Source organism: Schistocerca americana, chromosome 2 (genome assembly GCF_021461395.2).
Source record: "Schistocerca americana isolate TAMUIC-IGC-003095 chromosome 2, iqSchAmer2.1, whole genome shotgun sequence".
Taxonomy (NCBI): Eukaryota; Metazoa; Arthropoda; class Insecta; order Orthoptera; family Acrididae; genus Schistocerca; species Schistocerca americana.
Genome location: NC_060120.1, coordinates 375,822,079 through 375,840,299, shown reverse-complemented (window position 1 = coordinate 375,840,299; position 18,221 = coordinate 375,822,079).

The window sequence follows — 18,221 nt, the reverse complement described above, 5'->3', positions numbered from 1 at the left end:
AACGACATTACTTCTGGACGTCAAACGATGCAGTGATATGCATACTGCTTGTTTTATGCAAGTGTCTGGAGAGAAAAAGGCAACTATGTCCACAGAAATATGAACTGAAGCCTTGGTAGCGTCGAAAACATCTGTCGGTGAAGTAATGACACAATTCTTCAGGTGTTCTTTAAGTACTGAATGAGTCAAAGTAGAAGACGGTATTCCGTTTTTGTTAAATATATGCGACCTACTGAATTTCACATTCCCTCACAACATCCAGATTGACAGTCCTACGGTCTTTGGATTTCCACATCACCTCTGGCAAAGTATCTCACATAATCACGCAGCGCAATCATGGGATTTTGAGCTTTCTGAGGAGTTTAAGCAGTTTTTTTTTAAACTGAATCCTTTTCTGTATGGTTTTGAGTACAGTCTTTCACCCATAGCGATGACTCCATGGAAAAATTATGCCTTTATAGTTGCTTTTGTAGTTGCTTTTCAGCCTTTTATGCATTATTATGCAGGGATTAGAAACCGAATTATTCCTCCTGATGTCTTCGATATTGGCAGGAACCTGGGCATTTTGAGAAGCGCTTACCTTCCTCCTTTCTGCTTCAAGACACACTTCGTTGCTGTCACTGCTGGTGGGATGTTGTTTTTTAAAACTCCACAGGGATTTTCTTCTTCTTTAACGTGTGGCGAGCTGCATTATTTATTTGCCTGGAGGCTATTCCAGCACCCGATTTAAATTTGCCGCGCGATACCTTATAGATCACAAAAACACAAATTTGTTGCCCTACACTAATATCCTTTCTTCAATATATCTGTGTAGCCTTATCAGATAATATTTGGTCAGCAGTGCAATGACACTTATTTGTGGCAGAAGCAATGTAGTGCTCGTTGCATGCATCATCTAGCATATTAATTACCTGATCACCAGTAACTCTGTTTCAATTTCCTCACATGTCTACAGAAAACTGTATCCAGGGATATGAAGTTCGAATGGTATATCCTCGAGTATAGCACCGCCACATCTTCTGATACATTTCCCAGCACTCATGTGACACTACTGTGGGGTTTGAGGTTTGTGTGTCCTATGATATAGCAAATCTTGAGCGTTCACTCAACTGTTGTGCTCTGATGAGAAGCTGAGACATTTCTCTAATGCCTTGTTCCCTTGAAATCAGGTGACCTACTTTATGAGCAATACATCTGGCTGGGAGTATTTCTGTAATTTGTTTGTGTCAAAGCTCCCTGCTGTTTATTCCCATCACTGTTTTTTTAAGATGGGAAACTGTAAATGCATATCTGTTGCACAATTCGGTAAGTAAAAAATCTCAAGCGTGGTTTTGCATTTCGAAATACACACCAAATCACTTACGTTGAACTTCTGCTTGTATTGACCCATCATACGGTTGTATACTGAATTTAGAAGTCCATTATCAAAGACGTCAGCAGGTTTCTTGTTAGTTGTACGGTGAACAGTGTGATTATACTTGTCAGTGATTTATAATAAACTGTTTAGCCATTTGTAAGTCCGCTCAAAATTCAACTGCTTTCAGATTCGGTATTCGATTGACCTTTTCAACTGTTCAACAATGCTAGTTTCCAAATGGAAGAATGTTATATGGTGATTTGTTCAGACTTTGAAATGCCTATTGTAAAATTCACCTCGATGGTCAGTTTGAAGGTTGCTGGGGCCCAGAATCGCTTTAGTCTGCAGCAGTTGTTCAAAAAGATCTAAAACCTCCTTGCCCATCCTCAGAATCACCTAAGCGAATTTGGGATATGTAATTGTGGCCATTAGAATGTACAGGGTGTCCATAATTAAAGCTCCATTCTCCAAACACTGTTGAAAGAGAATAATAACTCAGAATAACGTCAAATTTGAAAAGCACATTATTGATGCAGGGGGAAATGCCATGGAAAAAAGTTAACGAAAATCTGACTAGCAGATGGCTTTGTTAATGTCAGAATATGCACATCAAAATATATGTAGCAGACAGCTGTTCCTCGGTTTATGTCTGAGACACCTAACATGCCTGTCTCTGTGAATGATCGTGCACTGCTGGCAAAGTCTTTTACAAGAAAGGTGACTGCGTGTCAGTAGCTCTGCAGACATTCTGGACACTCAATGGTATGAATGAAGGCATTGGTCCAGCGTCTGCTAGGGGTCTGGAGAAAATAATTACACAATGCGAAAAGACAGGCTCTTTTGAAGTGCAGTGTGGCAGAGGGAGGAAAGCGGTTGATCCGAAATCTGTCGAATATGTGGCCATACTACTGCAGTAAGGATGAAGAGGCGATATGCAAACATACAGTGCTCGCGGAATTGCCTGAACGTTGGACATGCCTGTGATCATGGTGCATAAAATCTTGCGACATATTCTTCATTGCTATCCATTCAAAATCATCTGTGTGCAGAAGTAGCTTCTTGCTGACCTATCAGAAAGACAAATGTTCACTCTGAAATTTCTTGCTTGCATGGAAGCAGACAATGGATGGCCATGGAACATTCTGTGAACAGACGAAGCCTATTTCGATCTCCAAGAAGATGTCAATAAACAGAATTGCAGAATAAGGGCAATGGGAAGTCCGCAAGCACGTCAACCGGTACCACATTATTATGCAAAGGTGACTGTGGTGCAGGTTGGTGGAATCCTTTATCATAGGGCTGTATTTTTTCTAGGAGATGAGTTCTGTGGGTCCTATTACCTGTACCATCACTGGTAAATGTTATAAGTCCGTTGTATATCAACGTCATTCTGACCATTCAGCACCATGAACTTGCGGGTAGCGCCATTTGTATGCAAGTTGGCGCTCCTGCTAGTGAAGCGGCTGCTGCAGACACATTTCACCAATGCTAGAATAATAACCCGTCAATTCCCTACAACCTGGACATCCAGATCACGTGATTCTAATCCGTGTAACTTCTGGCTGTGATGTTATCTGAAAAATGTTGTTTTCAGTGCTCTGATTACTAATGTAGCTGAACTCAAGGCAGGCATTGCGCAACACATTCTGAACATGACCCCCAAGACTCGCCAGTCTGTTGCGGAACATCTTGTTTCTCGACTTCACTTTGTGAAGGAAAACGGTGGACAATTACAAACCGATGTCATTTAGTTTGTTATCTAATTTTGGTACGAGACAAATTAGAAACTGATGTCATTTTACTTTTTGTCCAGTTTTTGGCCTCGGGACAATTAAATCCGATTTTGTCCATCCTATTACCAATTCTGTATCGCATCACCTGCTTTTGCGATATCGCGCATTCGTCCTGTATTAATGTAGCAACTAAGTTGGGAGCGCAACCCACGAACTCTATCTGTTCCCAAGTAGGAGCGTTTTTTAAGTCAGAGTGCCACAGTTATTCGGGATTCACACCACGAAGCGAAAAGATAGGAAAGGGGACGGATCTGGATCATAATTACATAAATAACACCAATTTTGTGTTCTCCCTTGCCCGGGGCTCTGAGTGGTCACTGAAAAGAAAGAAAGAAAACACAATTATTAAAGATACTAACGCCACTGATAGCTATACATTACATTATTACACAAATTAAACATGCTGTGAGGCGATAAAACCTACAATTAAATGAAAGTGGATCTAATTTACCTGTTTTAATATACATCACATTTACCGACTTTCGTACATTGGGATAATTTTTTTCTTGCAGTGTACTTACAGTCGACATCTTCATCAATAGTTGTCGTTGTCAAGACGAAAATACAGCGAGAGTGCACTATGCATGAATATTTAAAAACCGTACAACCTGCTGCCGGTGTAATAATAAAAAAAACACCAAGTATAGTGTCATAGCCGGCCGCTGTGGCCAAGCGGTTCTAGGCGCTTCAGTCCGGAACCGCGCTGCTTCTACGGTGGCAGGTTCGAATCCTTCCTCGGGCATGGACGTGTGTGATGTCCTTAGGTTAGTTAGGTTTAAGTAGTTCTAAGTCTAGCGGACTGATGACATCAGATGTTAAGTCCCATAGTGCTTAGAGCCATTTGAACTACTTTTTATGGTGTCATACAAATATAACAACAATTGTAGGTAGGTGAATACTTACTGTAATTGCATACACTTCTTGCGTGGTCAGGTATGTTAAACAAATCCAACGTAATCAGCATTTCAAGCTTATTAAAAGTGTATTGGATGGGTATCTGCAACCAACTTTTGCATGTTGAACAAAAACCATTGCAGCTCTTGAATTAAAGGCAATCGTAATTTAAGGCATTTCGTAATTTAAATTTCACCATTAGGTGTATAGTTGTAGTATCATGACATCACCAGATACTCAACCGAACATGGGCGCAAGGCAAGAAGTAAAAGGAGTGATGCTGGTTTATGCGAAGTAGAACATGTGCACAGAGTCTGTGTTGTTGGTATGATCTTCCAGATACGAAATCATCCACAAAATTTAGCACACGTGTGGGGCACACTGTGCCAGACGCTGGGGGTTGATGGGTTGCTTAATGAACATTGCTGAAGAGTGGAGCAGAGGGAGCAGGGGGCCGGTCGTGGCTGGATGCTGATGCTGATGTCAGCAAAATGTGACATGCATGCAAACTACAGTTGACTCTCACTCCCACATAAGTGTGAACGCAGCACTGCATTTCTTGTTATTAACACAGAGGCCATTGGCTGCGGAGCAGGGCATTTCGGGTGGAGGGTGCATCATGCAAACTGCAGCGGCTTGGTGTGGTGATGGGGCTGTGGCGGCCGGGAGGGGAGGGGGGACTTCACCTCCAGTTCTTGACTTCAGGACATGGCTCCACATGTATTGCCTTGGGGATAAGGAAGTCCTGATGCTAAGGCCAGCGATAAATGTCATGTGCAGTTGCTTGAGATTTCCTGGAATGACCTCTCAGTTGGGATCAATGCTATCTCGTTCTCTCCTTGCCACCCTACAGTTGCACCTGTCTTGGTTGCACCGCTCACTCCAGTGTGCTTGTGCATTGATTTCACGTACGCTCCCGCATCACTTGTGTGTATGAAAAGCTGTCTTGGCCAAGGGCCACTAGCAAAATGCTCATCTGAAATAAAGTAAGTAATGCTCTAACCTCCCCCCCCCTCCCCCTTCCCCCACAGTGGCTGTAAACACAAAGATTCATCGTGCGACCTGTTGATACTTGGACCAGTTGGCTGCCCTCCTCTTGCCCACTGTAAGGCAGATAAGAGTGCCCATGTGCTTGCAGCCACACCTCTATGAGATCATTCTGTACATATCACGATTAAGCAAATAACGATGGCTTCGATCACTACCTTGCGTAATACCCTTGAAAAATATTGTTTTTTTCATTTTTTGTTTTTTCTTTTTTTTTCAACACAACTCGCACCTAATGTGCAATACATAGATAGTAGGGAGCACCAGCCACAACCAAATTTTTTTGAACGGCAGGGTGATTTTAATAACTTTAAGCGTAGTATTATATCTATGAGTCTACAACATTAACTAATTCTGCGTATTAAGATGTTATTCCATCCATCTGTACACACAAAACTCCTGATAGGAGGTACAACAGTCAACTATTCCTCCCTGTCACTAATAAAATCTCTTAGTATGTATAGATATAAGCTATTATCTAAAGGAGGGCAGCAACAGCGGTAATGTGAAGCGATTTGCAGAGCTTTTAACGGCTTATTTTTCTCGCTGTGATAACAATCTCACGTAGCTAGTGACAGGTTGGCGGTCGAAACACTTTTGCATCTAATGGAATGGTGGTGTTGCTCGTGATAGGAATCACCGAGAATATCACAAAGCAATTAAAATGCATAAAATAGCGTTTATAATGCAGAGTGTTGAGAAACCGTCCAGGGAATTCCATACGATGTCAGTATAGCTCCTTTCTGCAGCTTTTAGTTAGCATTCAATGAAGCTATACACAACTTACGTCTGGAAACCTGTCCATACTGCTGTGTACCATTGTTAACGTACAGCACTGCCGAAAACAAGTCCGAAACAGGAAGCGGCATTACTAAATGCAAGCTTGAGGGAGAAGAGTAAAGTGGGCATTACTGTTGTAAACATCAATTACTGTGAGTGAATGGAAATTGTTTGTTTCCAAACAAGGCACCCAAAACATACTGCCAACATTGGTGCTGCAAAGTGCAAAGCAGTGAAAGCTATGCATTAAACGTCTTTCAAATCATTTATTTTTTATGCGAGTTACATACCACCGACGAAGAAACAGGAGAGAGGAAGTGTGTAGAAATGAATTATGGACAAGGTAAAGAATAGACATATAAAAAAAGCAAATGAAAGTACCAACCATTGGAACCAGCAACGAAAGCATCAACTTCTACATCTACATGACTACTCTTCAATTCACAATTAAGTGGCTAGCAGATGGTTCATGGAATCACTTTAACGCTATTTTTCTATCGTTCCACTCTCTAACACAGCGCGGGAGAAGCGAACAATTAAACCTTTCCGTGAGAGCACTGATTTCTCCTATATTTCTCTCATTTTATTACAAGCATGATGTGTCAACAAATTATTTCCGCATTCGGAGGAGAATGTTGGAAGTTGAAATTCCTTGAAAAGGTCTCTCCTCAATGAAAAACGCGTCTGTTTTAAAGATGGCCACCCCAACTTGCGTACCATATCCGCGACAATACAATATTATTTGTCAATCATACCTGGTAAGGACCTCATACTGCACAGCAGTATTCTAGCGGAGGACGGGCAAGTGTAGTGTGTGCAGTCTCTTTACTAGACCTGTTGCACGTTCTAAGTGTTCTGACAATAAAACGCTGCCATTTTTTTTTGCCTCCACCCTACCATTACGTATATGATCGTTCGCTTGTAACTTGGCCGTAATTGTAATTCTTATATGTTTAGTTGAATTGACACCCGTCAGGTTTGTGGGATTACGGCCTTTACTTTTGATTCCTTTATCCTGCAAACGAAATTTAACGGATTCATTCCAGCACTCGTGTGAATGACTTAACACTTTTCTGTATTTAGGGCAATTGCCACTTTTCGCACCATACAGATACTTTGTCTAAATAATTTTACAACTGGTTTCGATTCCCTGACGACTTTACTAGACGGTAAATGACAGTTTCATCCCCAAATAATCTAAGGTGACTGCTCAGATGCCTTCTAAGTCATTTGTATAGATAAGAAATAGCAGAAGGCCTGTAACACTTCCTTGGGGAACGTCAGATGTTACTTCTGTTTGACTTTCCCTCAATTGTTACTACCTGTGATCTTTCCGACAGGAAATCACGAATCCAGTCAGATAAGTGAGAGGATACTCCAGAGGAACGCAACTTCATTATAAGCCGCTTGTGAGGGACGATATCAAAAGCCTACTGGGAATCTAGAAATATGGGATCAATGTGACATCCAATGTCAATAGCATTCATTACTAAAGCGCTGGCTGTGCTGTACAAGACAGTTATTATCTAATGTTCGACACAGAGTATATATTCCAAATTCCTACTGCAATGAACGTCAATGATATGGTTCGATAAATCATCGGATTACTGCTGTTCTCTTTCTTGAATACTGGTGTGACTTGCGCAACTTTGCACTCTTTAGGTATTGATCTTTCGCCGAGCAAGCGGTCGTATATGGCTCTTAAGAGCGGAGCTGTTATATCGGCATACTCTGAAGGAAATCTAATTTGTATACAGTCTAGCCCGGATGATTTCCCTTTATTAAGTTATTGAAGCTGCTTTGCTGCAGCGAGGATATCTGCTATTAAGTTACTCATGTCGGGAGCAGTTCTTGATTCGAAATCTGTTACCTCGTCATCTTTGGCGAAGGACTTTCTGAAAACCGAATTTAATAACTCCGTTTTGGTGGCACCGTCACCGGTAACATTTCTTTGCTGTCATGTAGTAAAGGCATTGATTGTGTCTTTGTGCTTTAGTGCTTCACAGACGATCGTAATTTCTTTGGATTTTCTGCCAGATTTCGAGACAGAGCATCATCATTGCAGAAAATGTTAAACGCATTTGGCACTGAAGATGGCGCTACATTTCGAACTTCTGTTAAACTTCGCTAATCCTGGGGTATTTTGTGTTCTTTTTCGTTGTTTCTGCAACACTGTTCTACTTGTTTTGTGTACCATGAGGGGTCAACTACATCAGTTATTAATTTATTTGGCGTAAATCTCTCTATTGTTGCCCATGCTATGTCTTTCAATTTAATCTACATGTGGTCTACAGTTACATGGTTAGTTCGGAACAAATGGAGGCTGTCTCTTAGGAAGGTCTCAAGTGAATTTTTATCTGCTTTTTGGTGTGTTCGCGTGTTGTGATATTCAGTCTCGTTACAGTGACCTTGTCGTCACTAATCCCTGTATCCGTCATAACACTATCTAACTGCATGCTAACCGGTCGAGTATGCTTCTCCAAAAAATTGCACTTCGAGTGGGTTCCTGAACTAATTGTTCAAAACAATTTTCGGAGAAATCATTTACTACGATCTCGGACGATGTTTTATGTCTACCACCGACCTCAAACAAGTAATATCGCTGACACATCGAGGGTAGATTAAAGCTACCACCAAGTACCATTGCATGACTGTGGTACCTACTTGAAATGAGATACAAGTTTTCTTTGAACTGTTAAGCAACCGTGTCATCTGAGACGGAGGTTAAGTAAAAGGAGCCAATTATTAAATTGTTCCGGTTGTCCAGTATAACCGCTACTCATGCTAACACGCAGGCACCATCTACTTGATTTCGCTACAAGATAGGCTCATGCTACCAGCAACAAACTTGTCACCACCAACTGTATTTAATCTTAATCTTTCCTTTCTGAATATCGCCGGATCCTTTATAAAGATTCTGAATATTGCAATATATTTAAAAAAAATTTAAATAACGATCACGAAATAAATGACACTGGATAAGAAGCTTGAAGCAGGAAGGGGTACACAGCATCAATTTAAACAGACAAAGTTTTTCATGTTTTCGATGACTTGTGGAAGAAGATGTTAAACATCACCAACATAATCAAAGTTGACATGTAATTCAGCTTCTTCTTTGAGCTGCTCAGTCGTGGAATATAATTACGTTATTTCAATAATGATTATCATATGCTCTTAGTTGATGTAAAGTACACGAGTCGTTGAATAATTAATACATTACACTTTATTTCTATTTAAACAATGAAACATTTGTTGTGGGACATCGTGAAATATTCTTGCTTCAGCCCCTATAATTTCATGAAGTTCAAGTAGGTGGTGGTGCTATATGTAGCCCTGAAAACGGCGTTTGTAGTGGACGTGCGTTCCATGCAGAGAGCAGTCATTGGGTTTCTTTTGGTGGAGAACCAGAGCATCGTAGATATACGTAGGCACTTGCAGAATGTCTAAGGAGACCTGGCAGTGAACAAAAGCACGGTGAGTCGCTGGGTGAGGCGTCTGTCATCATCGCAACAGCATTAGACGGTTCTTCCTCATGCACCCTACAGCCCAGGTCCAACGCCTTCCGACTTCCGTCTGTTTGGTTCAATGAAGCAGTACGTGGACAGTGATGTGGGACGGCGTAGGTACCGGGGTCGATCAGTATAGAAATAACATGCGGGCACATAGGCCCTCCCAGTAAGGTGGCGTATGGCCGTCGTACTGAACGAAGACAATGTTCAATAAATGCTGTTTATAGACAGAGGAACGGGGAATAATATGGAGAATTGAAATCCTGAATTAAACCAACCTGCTTTGAGAAGTGTTGCATGATTTATTAAACGTCCCTAATAAATAAAGTGCGAGAGACTTTCTGAGTGACAGTTTACTTTCTTCCGTGAGAATTTAGTCTTAACTGATGGAATAACAACTTAATAGGCATACTAAATTGGCGTTGCCAACTCATAGATCAAATCCTATGACTCAAGTTGTAAAATCACCCTGTAGCTCAAAAATCTTGTGTGTGGTAGGTGCACTATAATATCTGTTTTATATGCATTTCACATTATATGTGTTGAGAATAATTTTCCAAGTAAATTACACAAGAAAGTGGTAGAAGCCAACATTACTCGTTTTATCATGATACATACGGAATGATCTCATAGCTAAGAGGTGAGTAGATTGCGATGCATGAAGTATCCTCTGCCACAAACCGTAAGGTGGCTTGCGGAGTATATATGTACTCGTAGATGTTCAGGCGTATTTAGCAAGAACGGAAACCATAGTGGATTACTTACCTAACTTGCCCATTCACCTGAAAGTAATTGAATGCTGCGGGAACAGTATTACCTATTTTAATTAGCAACAAATAGATGATTTTTAACAGTCCCTCCCCAACCCCACCCGTACCTACCATGCCTCTAAACTGTCTCAAAATAACTCGTCTTAGAATTCTCAGGGAAAAGCAATTTACTCAGTCCCTACCATGGGTCTGATAAAAGTGGATGGGAAGTTCCTTGCTAATAAAACAGGCTACACGTTAACAACCAGGTGTATTCTATCAGAATACATAAACACAGAGCCGAGAGCAGTCACTAATGACATGCTAAGGTTACTTCCACTGACAAAAAATCAAGCAATGAATACAGGAAACAATATGTGAAATTGGAAAGTGGTTTAACAGCCAGTTGCACAAGTTGAATACATGTGGTAATCCAAATATCCCAGAGAGAGAGAGAGAGAGAGCTGGGGCAATGAGATAATGATCGAGGTGACAAGGAAGGGTAGCTGCGGCGACTTCTTCTCACATGTCTGAAGATGCCGTCTGACAGCAATAGCGCAACATTGTCACAGACGCCGAGTGAAACCGATGACGGCTATATGCGTGTAATATTGCAACCAACTTCTGATCAAGGTATCCGACACGGAAACCGTAATCTGACTGAGAGCAGCAAGTGCCAACAGCAGAGGGCGTTCTTGTCTCGAAATCATATGGCCTGTTCATCTGGTACCCGCACGCCCATTGTCGTCGTGACTGCACAGATATCGCTTCGCCGTTTCCCCCGGCAGCGGAGCTGATCTCCAAAGTTTGTGTATATATTGCCCCGGCTAGTTAAGAAACACTCCCTGCCGTGTGGGTCGGGCATAAAACATCTCTGAATCACGTCGAGAGTCTATTAGTGTGAACTAGCAGTTGAAAATTGATCGTGTTTTTCCAGAGATAATTCATACACATTCAACCACGACGGATCCAAAGACAGTTTTGTTTTTCATTACTCTGGAGTAAGATATCAACGGAGTTCCAGCCTATTTTTACTAATTTGTTTCCCTGAGTAATTTGTTTCAGTTGCTTTAGCAGTCTATATGCATTCGTGGAATCCTATTAAATATGTTTGCGAAAGGTTTATCAGCTTCCTTCAATAACCCTTAAATGTTCACAGATATTATTGGCTATGTACTAGCTGATTATGGAATTTAGTAAACACTGGGAATGTCTCGTACATTTCTGTTTTATTGACCAATTAAGTTCTCAAATTAATGAGAGATGGTACTGGGGGATCAATGAAAGGATAGTTGATCCTAGTGTGTATTGTTTCGGTGTGATAACAGTCAGTCAGTACCACATTCCTTCGTGTACCTATCACCAAATATAAGCTTTCCCATGAAACTGTCCTTTGGCATTACTGTCCGATAAATTATAAATATGTCTCTGGGCCTTACAATGACTAGGCTTCTCAGTTCTCACGACACGATATTAATTATGGGTTCGAATCCTTTCAATATCTGTTCAGCACAAGTTTAGTCTTTTAACCGGAACTATTTTTCACTTCTCGTTTATTGGCGGAATCACCTTGACAACAAGCGGTAAAGATACTAGTGTGGTAACGTCCAAACAATTTTCGTCCAAATACGCTTTAATAATTCACACACAGCTCTATTTCCCTATTGTCAATAAATCTCTTCAGAATCGTAAGTATACGATCGTAGCGTTTCGTTTAACACGTACAATCACAATTCACTTGAATATGAATGTTCGTACACCCTATCACCTCTAATTAACTCCGTCTCTGACTTTATCCCAAAATAATCTATTCTCCACCAGTCCAATGTCTAATCAAGTTCTAAGAACGCAATTTAATTAGGCTTCTAATCCCAAAATTCCGACTACCATGGAAGAACTGCGAACACAATCGCCACAGCTGAAAACAAAAACTCAGAGACCTAACAATGCGGCGCATTGGTTTATATATTACATTCAAAACAAAACGCAGCACTGTTATGTCTTCCTTGGATTCCCTTTGTACTACTTTGCGTTACTCTATTTCGAATATCTACTCTTTTTAAAATTTTTACTAACTATTAGCTCGAAATACTACTACCGGTTTTTGGCTCGTAGGTCGTTTCGTATTACAGAATTTAATCTAATACTCGTTTCTGTATAAGCACTCTCTAAAGAGCGGTTACAATCCCAAGAGAAATCGGCAAAACGTGATATTGAGGTTGTTGGGTTTCGATGTTTTATGGCACTGGGTTTCCTCCTTATAGTAAGCTCCCGACTTCTACAAATAGTCCTAATACCATCATCTGGGAGAAGTAGAGGCGAAGCCGCACCTGGCTGTAACTTGGAGAACAAACAAGGTTGCCCATCCACAGTTGTTTCACACCCTGTCTTGGCTCCAACTCTCGAAACCAAATCCTCTGTGTGTCGCTGCACCACCTGGAGCAAAGAGAAAGGAGCTTTTTGTTGGAATTCGCTGAGACAATCCAGTCCCACAATTACGCACCGCACCTTGCAATATTTCTCCAAGTTGGAGCAGTTCCACCTATGGTGAGATGGGGCCAGCCATATAACGATTCCTGTAGTTACCAACGTCATAAATCTAGCCTTTCGGCCAAAATACTGGTCACAAGGTCCCGACCAGTTTAAATCGTTATCTGAATTCACCAGTTGCCAAAATCTTGAGTAAGTAATTAATCTCTCCAAATAACCACACCCCAAATCAGATTCTGTAATATATTCCTCAGTAGGTTGAAATCTTTCTTTCATGGTCTCTTTTCTGCCAAAATTTCTGAAAACTTCGAACAGGCCTCGGGAGTCCCAATGGTACTGACTGAATGTCTTGTCGTTGTCAGCCCATAGGCGTCACTGGATGCGTATATTCAGGGGCAGGTGATCAGCACATCGCTCTCTGGGCCATTGTCAGTTTTCGTGATCGGATCCCGTACTTCGTAATCAAATAGCTGCCCAGTTGGCCTTACAAGGGGTGGGTGCAGTCTGCTTGCCAACTGGGCTGACGTTCATCCATCCATGTACTAACCAAGCCTACCAGCGCTTAACTTAGACTAATTCGATGAGAATCTTTATTATCACTGAGGCAAGGCCACTGTCTCTCAAAATTGTTAAGAAGGGGTTAATTTGCGTCTAAAGTGTGGGGAAGGTCGAAATGATATTTATAAAATATCACAAAGGTCACAGCTCTCAGTGACTGAAAGTCTTCGAATAAAATAGAGGTAATATCTGGCGTTCCCAAGGAAATGTTGTACGCTCTTGGTATTTCTGATCCACATAAACAATTTAGGAGATAATCTAAGTAGTACTTAGACTATTTGCAGATAATGCTGCCATTTACGCTCTTATAAAGTCATCTGATTATCAAAAAAAGTTGAGGTTCGATTCAGACAAGATATCTGTATGGTACGATAAGTGGCAGTTGACACTAAATAATAAAAATTGTGAAGATAGCCACGTGAGTGCCAAAAGGAATCCACTAAATTTCGGTTATACGATAAATCACGCAAATCTAAAGGCTGTAAGTTCCTAAAGTCTTAGTGATAACAGTTACCAATAACTTAAGTTGGAACGATGGCACAGATAATATTGTGGGTAAAACAAACCGAAGACTACGATTTATTGGCTGAACATTGAGAAAATGCAACAGGTCTACTAAAAGAGACTACCGGCACTATAATTTGCGTCCCTTTATGGAGTACTGCTGCGCGGTGTGGGATCGTCATCAGATGGGGTCGTCGGACAACATCCAAAAACTTCAAAGAAGGGCAGAGAGAGTGCCGTGAACATGATACGTGAATTCGTGTAGCACTCAACAGCGGGGTTTCTCGTTGCGGCAGGATCTTTTCATGAAATATCAATCACCAACTTTCTCCTCAGAACGTGTAAATATTTTTTTGGGACCCACCTACATAGCGAGGAATTATCATAATAAAATAAGAGAAATCAGAGCTCGCACGAAAAGATTTAAATGTTCGTTTCTTCCGCGTTATCTTCGAGAGTGGGACGGTAGAGTAGTAGCTTGAAGGTGGCTCGATGAATCCTCTGCCAGGCACTTAATTTTGAATTGCAGAATAATCACGTAGTTGTGGGTGAAGATAATAAGTTCACCAACGAGTCAGGCAATAAAAATGGGTCCGGAATCTCCATTGACATGTGTGGAATGTTAATTGTTGTTAGTTAGCGGCCTCATGCAAATACACGTATGACTGTCTCGACGTGTGGCTGTGGTCATTGTGGTACAGACTGATGCATACGGCGTCTAAGTGACTTGATGTAGCTGTATTTTTCACAATGAGAATCTTTATGATCTCTTCTCTATTATTTTGTCTCCCTGTTGAAACTCTGATGGCCGTACTGGAAAGCCCTGCCCACAGGCTGTCCGTTTCTGGACGGCTGAGGAAAGGCAGTAAGCCTTGGCGGGGTTTGAAACTGCAGGGGACCCTTCCGGAGAGTCCCTCCCTCTCCTTCTCCCCCTCCCTTCCTCCCCCTCCTACTCCTCTTCCTTCTTCGCTCCGTCTGCTCCTCATCTTTTTCAGCGGCGCCTCCGCAGAGCGCTCGCCCTGATTGATGCCGAGGACACCCGGGGCGCCGCTGCCACCGCCGGCTGCCGGCCGCCGAGAAAAACCGGAAGGGGTGTGTCCAGGGCTCGACGGGCAATCAATCAGTCGAGGACGACCAGCCGAGGAGCGCCGTGCCGCCCAGAAGTCAAGCCTCTATGCCGGCACGCGCCTCCTCAATAGACACCAGGAAGCGCATCATAACTACAGTAACTACCGACCCTCACCTTCCTGCCGAGACAGTCAGTGCAAAGAGCACCAAAAGTGCATAGAGACCTACATCTGCACTTATTGTATGTACATGTGCAGTCCGAAAGCTCCCATACCGGATGTGGCAGAGTGCACTTTCTCTGCTACTATCACGTCGTTTTTGTTCCAGTCGAGCGTGGTTCGCAGAGAGCAGACTGTTGGTAAGCCTGCGTGTATAAGTCTACACGTACGTAGATAATCCGCCAACCACTGTATGGTGCGCGGCGGGGGGTATCCTGCACTACTACTGGTCATTTCGTTTCGCTTTGCACTCGCAAATAGAGCGAGATAAAAACGATTCTTTATGCCTCTGTACGAACCCTTATCTCTCTAATATTATTTTTAAGGTACGTACACGAAATATATATTGGCGCCAGTAGAACTGTTCTGCAATCAGCCTCAAATGCCAATTCCGTAAATTTTCTCAATAGTGCTCCTCGAAAAGAACGTCCTTTCCCTCCACTGATTCCCATTTGAGTTCCTGAAGCATCTCCGCAATACCTCTGAATTGCTTCAAAGTCTTCCTTTAAGCCGACCTGGTGTTGATCCCAAACACTCGAACAGTAGCAAACAACGGGTCGCACTAGTAACCTATACGCAGTCTCCTTTGCAGATGAACCTCACTTTTCTAAAATACTCCTAATAAACCGAAACTGACAATTCGCCTTCCGTACTGCAATCATTATATTTTAATTCTATTACAGGTCGCTTTGCAGCGTTACGCTTCGGTATTTAATCGACATGACTGCGTCAGGCAGCACACTACTATGACATCGTAGGCTTTCACGGCGTAACGAGTCTTGAAACTGTCATCGGGTTTGCTGCCGGATCGTAACTCGAGTTAATTTTAGGATTCGGCAGTAAACCAGAAGAGACTTTCAGCATACTACTAATTCCGCACCCGAACGCTATGGGTTTGTTTCTCCTACTCATCTGCATTAACTTAGATTTTTCTGCATTTAGAGCCAGCTGCCATTCAGCACACCAACAAGAAAATATTTCTAAGTCATCTTGTGTCCTCCCACAGTCACTCAACGACGACACCTTCTGGTACACCACAGCATCATCAGCAAACAGCCGCAGACAGCTGCTTACCTTGTCCTCCAGATCATTTATGAATATAGAAAATAACAGTGGTCTGTCATGCTTCCCTGCGACGCAGCTGACGATACCCTTGTCTCTGATGAACACTCGCCGTCGACAACATACTGGTTCTCTCACTTAAGAAGTGCTCGAGCCACTCACTTACCTGGGAACGTATTCTGTGTGCTTGTACCTTCGTTAACAGCCGACGGTATTGCACCGTGTCAAATGCTTTATGGAAATCTAGGACTGTGGAATCCGCCTGTTGCCTTTCAGCCATGTCTCGCAGGATCTCAAATGGGAAAAGAGTAAGCTGAGTTTCGCGGAATGGGCTCGAACTTTTCTAATTTTACTTTAATGGCGTTTTCGCGAAATATATGATACCTACGTAGAAGGATGCAATACAGAGTGTCCATAATTTAAGTACTTGTTTCAGAACACTGTAGAAAGAGAACCACTACTCACAATGGCGTCATATTTGAACAGCATATTATTGATGCAGGAGGAAACGTCACGAAAAAAAGGAAAATTAACGAAAATTAGACCAAAAGATGGCACTGTAAGCGTCAGAATACGCAGACCAACAGACGTGCGGCCCACGGCTGTTCCTTAGTTTGCGTCCGAGAAGCCCAACACGGCTGTCTCCTTAAAGAGCCGCGCTCCCTGCTGATAAAACTATTTTACAAGAACGGCGAAGGGTGGCTGTGCGCCAGCAGCGCTGCAGAAGTGCCGAAAACTCAAGGGTATGAGAAAAGACATTGGCCCAAAGTCTCCTAGGGGAATGGAAAACATGATTATAAAATTCGAAAAGACGCATTCATTTGAAGTACAGTGTAGCAGAGGGAGGAAAGCAGATGATCCGACGTCTGCCGAAGATGTGGCCAGAGCATTGAAGTACGGGTCAAGTAGCTGTGCAAATATGCAGTGCGCGGAGAATTGCCTGAACGTTGGACATGCTTGTGAGGATGGTGGATAAAATCCTACGAAATATCCTTCATTACTATTCACAAAAAATCACCCATATCCAGGAGTTACTTGCTGCTGACCTATCAACAAGACAAACTTTTGCTCTGGAATTTCTTGCTCCCATTGACGTGAGCAATGAGTGCCCATGGAACGTTCTGGGGACAGACAAAGCCCATTTCCAAGGGCATGTCAGAACTTAGAATTCAAGAATACCGGCAACGGAAAGTCCACATGCACTTCAAACTGTAGCACTTCAGAAGGAGATTTTCACTCTGCAGTGGACTGTCCGCTGATATGAAACTTCCCGGCAGATTAAAACTGTGTGCCGGACCGAGACTCCAACTCGGGACCTTTGCCTTTCTTGGGCTAGTGCTCTACCAATTGAGCTACCCAACCACGACTCACGACCTGTTCTCACAGCTTTAATTCCGCCAGTACCTCGTCTCCTACCTTCCAAACTTCACAGAAGCTCTTCTGCAAACCTTGCAGAGCTAGCACTCCTGGAAGAAAGGATATTGCGGAGACATGGCTTAGCCACAGCCTGGGGGATGTTTCCAGAATGAGATTTTCACTCTTCAGCGAAGTGTGCGCTGATATGAAACCTACTGGCAGATTAAAACTTTGTGCCGGACCGAGACTCGAAATCGAGACCTTTGCCCTTCGCGGGCAAGTGCTCTACCAACTGAGCTACCCAAACACTGCTAACGACCCGTCCTCACAGCTTTAATTACGGCAGTATCTCGTCTTGGTAGAGCACTTGCCCGCTAACGGCAAAAGTCCCGAGTTCGAGTCTCGGGCCGGTACACAGTTTTAATCTGCCAGGAAGTTTCTGTACCACTTCAGTCTACAAAGGTGACTGTGTGGTGCGGATTGACGGTATCATTTGTCGCAGGGCAACATTTTTTCGAGGAGATGAGTCAAGCGAGATCTGTTACCTGTACCGTCACTGGTAAACGCTGTGGGAGTCTTTTGTACACTGAAGTCATTGCAACCCTTCAACAGCGTGGATGTATGTGTAGGATCATTTTATGCAAGATGGCGCTCCTCCACGCATTGAACAGCCAGTGAAGCGGCTGCTGCAGAGGCATTTGGGAAACGCTAGAATTTTTTCCTACAGCCTGACCGTCCACATCACCTGATCGTAATCCTTGTGCCTTCTGGTTGGGGGGTTATCTGATAGATGTTGTGGGGGACTACTCCAGCCACGAACGTAGCTGAATTGAAGA